The sequence below is a fragment of the Panthera tigris genome, chromosome A2 (assembly GCF_018350195.1).
Source record: "Panthera tigris isolate Pti1 chromosome A2, P.tigris_Pti1_mat1.1, whole genome shotgun sequence".
NCBI lineage: Eukaryota > Metazoa > Chordata > Mammalia > Carnivora > Felidae > Panthera > Panthera tigris.
In genome coordinates this window covers 167,783,551-167,791,718 of record NC_056661.1, presented here as the reverse complement: position 1 = coordinate 167,791,718, position 8,168 = coordinate 167,783,551, and the positions used below count along the sequence as shown (strand labels likewise).

At 40.5% G+C, this 8,168-nt stretch overlaps 1 long non-coding RNA gene across 1 annotated transcript; it reads left to right on the top strand.

The window, feature by feature from the left end:
- The first annotated feature begins 1,337 nt into the window (after positions 1–1,337).
- On the top strand, positions 1,338–2,816 carry LOC122236473. The gene is made up of 2 exons (XR_006214548.1): positions 1,338–1,441; positions 2,427–2,816. It is a non-coding gene; the product is annotated as an uncharacterized LOC122236473 (long non-coding RNA).
- Positions 2,817–8,168: the final 5,352 nt, after the last annotated feature.

Here is an 8,168-nt window from a genome sequence, read left to right as displayed (position 1 = left end):
AAAATTAAAGAACTAATGCCAGGATAATTTACTTTTAAGTTATTATCAGCCTACATCAGCTGCAAAATCAGCTGTCTGTATGTCAAAGAGAAAGAAAATTACTCTAAGCTTTGTAACTTTCAGGATAAGCAGGTTGTAAATACATATATATTTTACTTTGACCTTGTCTCTTGACTGAAAAAATAGCTACCAATGAACAGAGAAGTCTAGCACGTGGATATCCTCCAATGTACATGGACTTCTCTTTGGAAATGTCCATTTGTGGTTTCTCTTCGAGGTTTCCCCACATCAAAAGTGGAGGATAGTGCTGAAGACGAAGGCTTTGGTGTCAGATTAATAAATTTACACAAACATTTATTGAGTACCTACTATGTGCACACTGAAGATACAATGGTGAACAAAATAGACTTGGTCCCTACCTATGGAGGTCTTATTCTAGTGAAGAAGACAAACAGTAGAGGAGTAAATAACAACAGAATTTCGAATGGGAGTAAGTGCTGTGAAGTAGTGCAGTAGGGTCAGGAGAAAGAGCTTGGGAGGTCAGGAAAGGTTACACTGAGACTTCTGAGGGGACTGAACAATGAATGACCTATGTGAAGATCTTCTGGGAAAGCTTTGAGGTAGAAAACATAGTACATGTCATGGCACTGGTGTAGAAGCAAGCACTACATCTCAGAGACAAGGTGAGCAAAGCAGAGAGAGGCAGAATGGAGGGTGGGCTTTGGTGAAGAGTTTGGCTTTTATTCTAAATGTAATGGGAACCCCCTAGAGGCCTAGGCAGGGAAGAGACAGGATCTAACCCCTGTCTGAGAAAGTGGCCTTGGGAGCTGGGTAGGGGTGGAGACTGCAGGGAAGGTGGGGCATGAAGGGCGGTCAAGAAGCTTCTTCATGATCTAGACAGAGGCACAGCAGGTATGACTGCAGAGGGAGGTGGAGCTGCTGAGAAGTCGTCAGGGGTAGATAGGTTTTGAGGCCTCAGGCCCCAGGATCTGATGGAGACCACAGGACAAGAAATAAGGTTTCCTTATTTGGGGAAGTATTTTTGGCTTGAGCTCCTGGGTAGCGCCATTAACTGGAAAAAAGAAAAAAAAGTCAGTGATTAAAAGACTTGGGAGGGAGTGTGGCCCAGTCCTTGAGTAAGTGGGTAGGACTCGTGGCCTCAGATGGGGCACTAAGTTTATCCACTGAGACAAGAGAAAGCCAAACACATGGGCAAAGGTATAGGCAGGTTTGACAGCTTCTGGATTGGAGGATAAGGTTCTGGTCTGATTGCTTGTGTTTCATTTGTGAAATCATAAAAGGTGTTGCCTGCATATGATAATGGGAGTGGTCATGGCAGCATCCTGAGAAGAGCAGCAAAAATGTGACTTTGAGGTCTTGGAGGAGGCAAGCATGTTGACCAGGGTACGGAAGGAGCCTGAGAGCCCAGAGAACATCTAAGGTTTGTGGTCAGAAGCAAAGCAAGATCACTCACCATGTTGGGGGCTTGGAAGTCTATCAGATTAAGGTTACATAGAACCAAAGGGATAAATCCTTGGTGACCTGCAGATGGAGAGGTAACAGGCCAGTGAGGTCTGGGGGGTAGTGCTCCCATCTCTCCCAGGAAGGAAGTGGTAAATTCATTCTACTGGGAGCTGTTTGCAGGATATGTCAGAAGCACTTGGGAGAAAGGCTGTCTGTGCCTTTGTGGGAAAAGACAGTTTTGTAAGGAACCCATGAGGCTCTGGACGTGTCCTTTACACCCTGCCTGGGCAGGGTCACGACAAGGAAGGGCTTGTTCCAGTTCTGGAGTGAATCTAGCTCTGCCATTTAGTAACTTGCTGACCTCAGGCAAGGTACTTCTCATCTGGAAAAGAGAGGTTATAATACTACTTGCTTCAAATTTTGTTATGAACATTGAAAAATTACTAGGTATGGCACTTGATACATTTTTAGGTATGGAAGATCCATTCAATAACTCTTAGGTATTATTATTTGTAAAAATCTAGTTTTCACAATGAAGATGAATCAACTCCACACTCTGTTGTTTCATCATTCCCAAAAAGGAGAGTGGATATTTTGAGAAAATTGTCAAGCATCAGAAAGACCCTCTTGAGAAAGGCATCTTCTAGTGTTGAGGGTACTAACTGAATCTCTGTCCAGCTTTATGATAACAGCTTGTTGGAAACACTTTCTCAAATCAAGAGTTCGGGTACACACACACACACACACACCCCACATAAAACACTTATGCCATGCAAGCACATGTGGATTTAGTGCCTCTGGAGAGAGCTTACACCATGTGCTTTAATGAGTGGGAGAGCTGTTGGACAGGCATCCTGGTGACCTGACAGTCTATCATTAAGTAGCTAGTACCTGCCTCTCTAGAGCAGTGCCTGACCGTCTCACTTCTCTGTTTTAAAATTAGACTCCATTTTTTTTAACAGAAGAGAAAGCAGTCGTGCTGAAGACTTCTGACTGATTAATATGACTAAAGCCTGTGGACACAGCTGCTTATATCTCCACACTTCCTTACCAACTCCTCAGCATAGTCTTCTTGATAGTGCAATGCTCTGGTTCTGCTCTCTGCTGCGCTAGTGGAATCTGGCACCAACTACATGCACAGGAACTGCAGATTATATAACACAAGGGATTACAGCGTGTTTCGTGGACACAACAAAGTGTCCTGTTGTTGGAATGGAGATGATCTAGGCCATGCTCTGTAACCTGCTGAGGAAGCCATGGAGAACCGTGGGGATGGACAAAGTTGCCTAAGACTTAGTACCATATTACCGCAGAGCTAAGACCATAATCTAAGACTCATGGGTCTCATTCTAGTGCTATGGATGTGTATTTATTTTACTATTTGTGAAAGAAAAATTAGAAAATCCAGATGAGTGGGAAAAAAAAAAAAAACATGGCATACATGAGACTTCTCCCACCAAGAGAAAGTCACCATTGACTTTCAGTATACACTTCTCTGTCACTCCCTTCCAGATCCAGTTTGGCACAGCTGAACCTTCTCGGCAGAATTTAGGTCATATATGGAACCCTTGCTGCAAGAGCATTTGGACAATATACTGTAACTTCCCACTTCCATAGTTTAATGATATAAGTGAACTGAGTAGCGTGACATCAAATAGGCCAACCCTCAGGATAGACACCACCATGTGTCCATGTTAACACACACACTTATACAACGTCATTTTAAGGTTGCATAATATTGTTATTCAAACTAGATCTCCTTAATTTAATTTCCTTAAGACATATGCCTAGAAATAATAAAGCCAGGAAGAGAGTACATGATTTTCCCAGAGGCTTTTACTCTAACAAACTATTCTCCAAAAAATTACATCCACATGTTAGAGTGTTCACTCAACTCCTAACCAATGCTGGTTATTACTTTTTTCCCAAATATTTTCCATTTTCATCACCAAAAAAAAAAAGACTCAAACAATATTACCTCTCACATTTCCAATAGCTTTATTTTAAACTACAAAGCAGAAATTGCCTAAGACAAAAAAAATTTAGGGGAACAGCAGGAATTCAGGCATTTTGAAATATGTTAGGTTTTAAGCTGGTGTTCTAGCTCAGCACCAAAATGACAAGGAAACAAAATGATTTGTATTCATTCAAGAATTTCCAATGCATTATCACTATTTTTATTTAAGTAAACATTTCAAATACCCAACTAAGCTCAATGCTTTTAAGTCATATGTTTTTTTGATTCAGAGAGAGATCAATTTTACCAACTTTATCTGGTCCCATCTCAAAACATTGTACATTAATGTTCTCTCACTTCACAAGCAGCACTAACTGTACCTTTTATTTTTCCATTTTTATTCTGAATGCTTTTTCAGTTTTTTTGTTTTTTAATCACTGAATTTATCTAAGGAAAGAGGAACAGACACTCTTCACACATATAAACTATGTGTGGCAGCATTACAGTCTTTAGAAATGTAATTGATGACTGGGGCGCCTGGGTGGCTCAGTTGGTCAAGTGTCTGACTTCGGCTCAGGTCATGATCTCATAGTTCGTGAGTTTGGGTGGGCGGACAGCTCGGACCCTGAAGCCTACTTTGGATTCGGTGTCTCCCTCTCTCTCTCTGCCCCTCCCCACTCATGCTCTGTCTTTGTCTCAGAAATAAATAAACATTAAAAAAATAAAGAAAAGAAATTGATGTCTGTGACTTAGGGTGAAATGATTGGAAGCTTGAGCAGAAATGAAGGTAAATCCTAGAACGAAGAAACTCCAAATAATTGAAGGTGTGTAGCTGAATACAAGTGCTCACAACCTTCAAAAAAGAAACTTTATATTTTAATGTCTGCTTTTCTCTCCTTCAGTCTAATTGGTCCAAACCCAAAGCACAGGATTACTCCTTGAGAATTCTAATTCCTGAGCTTTTAAGAAACTTGAAAAAGAGTTTATCGGTTTTAAAGTATAATTTCCCATCATACAGCATTTTTATCAGTCTGGATTCACAGGGGCTCAACAGTGACCCTGGTCATCTTTTCTTCCCAGGCACTTAACAGTGTTTGTAAAAGAGACATCATGTGCCCAGCTGGACGTTGGCTTGAGGGAGACACCAAAGAAGTAGGCATGGATAAGGGGAACCTGGTGGCTCACTCAGATGGGCATCCAACTTCAGCTCAGGTCATGATTTCTCAGTCCGTGAGTTAGACCCCATGTCAGGCTCTGCACTGACAGCTCAGAGCCTGTAGCCTGCTTCAGATTCTGTCTCCTTCTCTCTCTTTGCCCCTTCCCTGCCTGCACTCTGTGTCTCTCTCAAAAATAAAATAAAAACATTAAAAATTTTTTTTAAAAAAAGAAATATGCATGGATGAGATGAGCATATCAAAAAGCATGACAAGGTAAAAAGTGATGCTTTAGTAATGATCACCTAGATCAGGAGTTGGCAAACTGACCCACAGCCCAAATCTGGTAGTCACCTGACATGTAAATAAAAATGTACTGGGACAGTTACACTCTCCCATTTACAGATTGTCTGTGTCTGCTGTCATACTACAACAGCAGAGTTTTAGCATGATGGTGTGACCACATGGCAGCGTGGGATGTGACTGGGTGACTGTGTGGAGGTGTGAAGGTGTGGCTGTGTGGAGGCGTGGCATCTATCAGTAATTTTTTCCTTTTTATTGGTGGTACCACAATTTGGTTATCCATTCCTCTGCTTATGGACCTTTGGATGGCTTCTAGTTTGCAGCTATAACAAAAAAACTAAAAACAAAAACCTTGTTAAGAACATGTACAAGACTTCATGTGGATATGTGTTTTCATTTCTTTATGCTGAATAGCCAGGAGTGAAATGACTAGACTGTTTGGTAGAAGTATGTTAACTTTTATTTTTTTAAGAGACTTAAAGTTTATTTATTTATTTTGAGAGAGAGAGGAAGTGTGTGTGTGTGTGTGTGTGTGTGTGTGTGCGCATGCGCACGTGCACGCGCACAAGCTGGGGAGGGGCAGAAAGAGAGAGGGAGAGAGAGAATTCCAAGCGGGCTCCATGTGATCAGCACAGAGCCCAGTGCAGGGTTTGAACTCACAAACCCTGAGATCATGACCTGAGCTGAAGTTGGATGCTTAACCGACTGAGCCACACAGGTGCCACAGAAATATGTTAACTTTTAAAGAAACTACCAAACTGTTTTCTACGAGGGCTGTACCATTTTATGTTCCCATGAGCAGTGGATGAAAGTTTCAGCTGCTCCACACTCTGACCAATACTTGATATCACCAGCCTTTTTACTTTTAGCCTCTTTGAAGTATGTGTAGGTAGGATCCCACTGTAGTTCAGTTTGCATTTCTTCAATGACTAATCATGTTGAACATGTTTTCACACTTGTATTTGCCATTTATGTATCTTCTTTCGTGAAGTGTCACTTCAGGTATTTTGTGTCTGACCTACTAGTGACTCAGGGGTTCAGCTGAGACTTGTGTAGGTGGTCCGAATGTCACTTCTGTTCTCAAAACTTGTGTCTCCTTTGTCTGGGTCTTTCCTGCGTGTACATAGTTAAGGTTGAGACTTGTGTGGATTCATAGACAGAGTTGGAGAGCACCTTCGCTGGCCATCTCCCTCTGCCATTTCCCTACGCACTTGGGTCTTCAGGGCCTCTTTCAATTGTTCCTTGTAGACTTTTGGCCACCAGCCAAATGACTGGAGGCTGCTGCCAGGTGGGGAGGAGATCCATCCCCATGAGGGTCACCTCTTCCAGGTGTGACTTCCCTCACAATCTTCCCTTTGTATTTATTTTTCAGAATCTTTGGGAGTTTTTAATTTGCCCACATTTTGGTTGTAATCAGAGAGAGGGCTAGGCTGTACTGGGCTTACCCAACCACAATGGAACTAGAACCAAATTACTAAATTATAGGTAATTATTCTGTAACCTGGTCTTTTTTATTGGACTATGAAGAGATCCTTTTCCTCTCCAACCCCCTTCTCTGTGTGTGTATGTGTGTGTATACTTTTTTTCTAAAATACCAAGAATTCTGGCAATAATTTTCAGAAGTTGTAGCCTCCACACTCAAAGATAATTATTAGGTAGCTGATGAATGGCTGTTGGGGTTTAACTGACCTGCCATATTGAAATTCAGTCAGACTTGATGGGGTGTACTAGGATGACTAAACTGGAAATATTTTGTGCATTTCACTATTGAATGGTGAGGAGACAATCAACATGTAATAAATTCTCATTTTTAATAAACTGTTTGCATTCTTTTTAGTAAAAATGACAAGATTCTATGGGTTTAGTGACAAATCTAGAGAGACCAAAGACTCATGAGACACAACTCCTTGCAAGAATTTGAATGGCATTGGCAATTGTGTGATGAGTGAGAGCAAAGTCTTTAGCCTTGGGTGAACCTTCTCCAAGGCCCTGGATCTTTTGGAAGCAGCATCAAAATCACGTTGTATTCAAGGTGGGCAATTATAGTATTGGTGGGATGAGGCAAAAAATCAGCAGTTTAGTCTACGTTACCTTGTAGGCAGGTAGACTATGAATCTGAATTTTTCACAGTGATGATGTGTTGGTGGCTGCTGACATCCTTTTGCAGAGGTGATTAATCTGTTAAAACACACATGAAGATTTGGAGATGCTTCACAAACCATTTCAAATATAAATTTGTCCTACATTTTTTTCTCTAATTGTTTCTGAATAAATGGTGCCACAATAATAATATGACAAATAAAGCTAAGAGAGGAGTTGACTGGTAACGTGTGGTCAGTATGATAGAGGCACCTAAAAACTGGAAAAGCAACCTAAGGAAAAACCAAGATATCTTTAATTACCAACTTTCAATTTTTATTATAGTCAATATGACCAATATAATAATGGATAGTATTAAATTTTCACTGGAAAATGATTACTTTTCTCATTCTGTGGGATTTCTTTTACTTTTGAAAAAAAATTATGTTTATTTTATTCTTGAGAGAGTGAGAGAGAGAGAGTAGGGGAGGGGCAGAGAGAGGGTGGGGACATGGAGTCCAAAGCAATTCCAGGTTCTGAGCTGTCAGTACAGAGCCCGACAGGGGGCTCGACCCCACAAACTGTGAGGTCATGACCTCAGCTGAAGTTGGCACTCAAGCGACTGAGCCACGCAGGTGCCCCAGATTTCTTTCACTTTTAAAAATTGGACTTGTAGATATTTTGTCCCATTACAGGGTGTAGGCAGATATTGGAATGTGAACGAACATTTATGTTTCTGCTGTGAGCATGTGAGTACAACATATATGCCTGAATATAGCAATTCTAAATAAATTACCAGAGACTTGAATCAGACTGAATTTAAAACAAAAATAGGTATGACAACATTGTTTTTATAAAATTTGAACTGAAATCTTTGGTTTGGCATAACATCACATTTAATTAACTCTTTGGAATTAGAAAGAACTGGGTTCAGATCTCAATTTTTTAATTAGTATTACTGTATGATGCTGGGGAAGTTATTCCTCCTCTCTTAGCCTTAGTTTCTTCACGCAAATGTGATAATAATGGTTGTTGGGAGAATAAATTTAACATTTTATGTAAAGCACAATATAAATGCTCAATAAATGGCTCCTATAAATATTTTTTAAATTGTTACTACTTGTATCTTGGGACAAAATAAAAACATATGTAACCTAATTAATTACTGCAAGTCAGAATTGGAGCTATGTATTCAGTTTTTCAAAACAAAC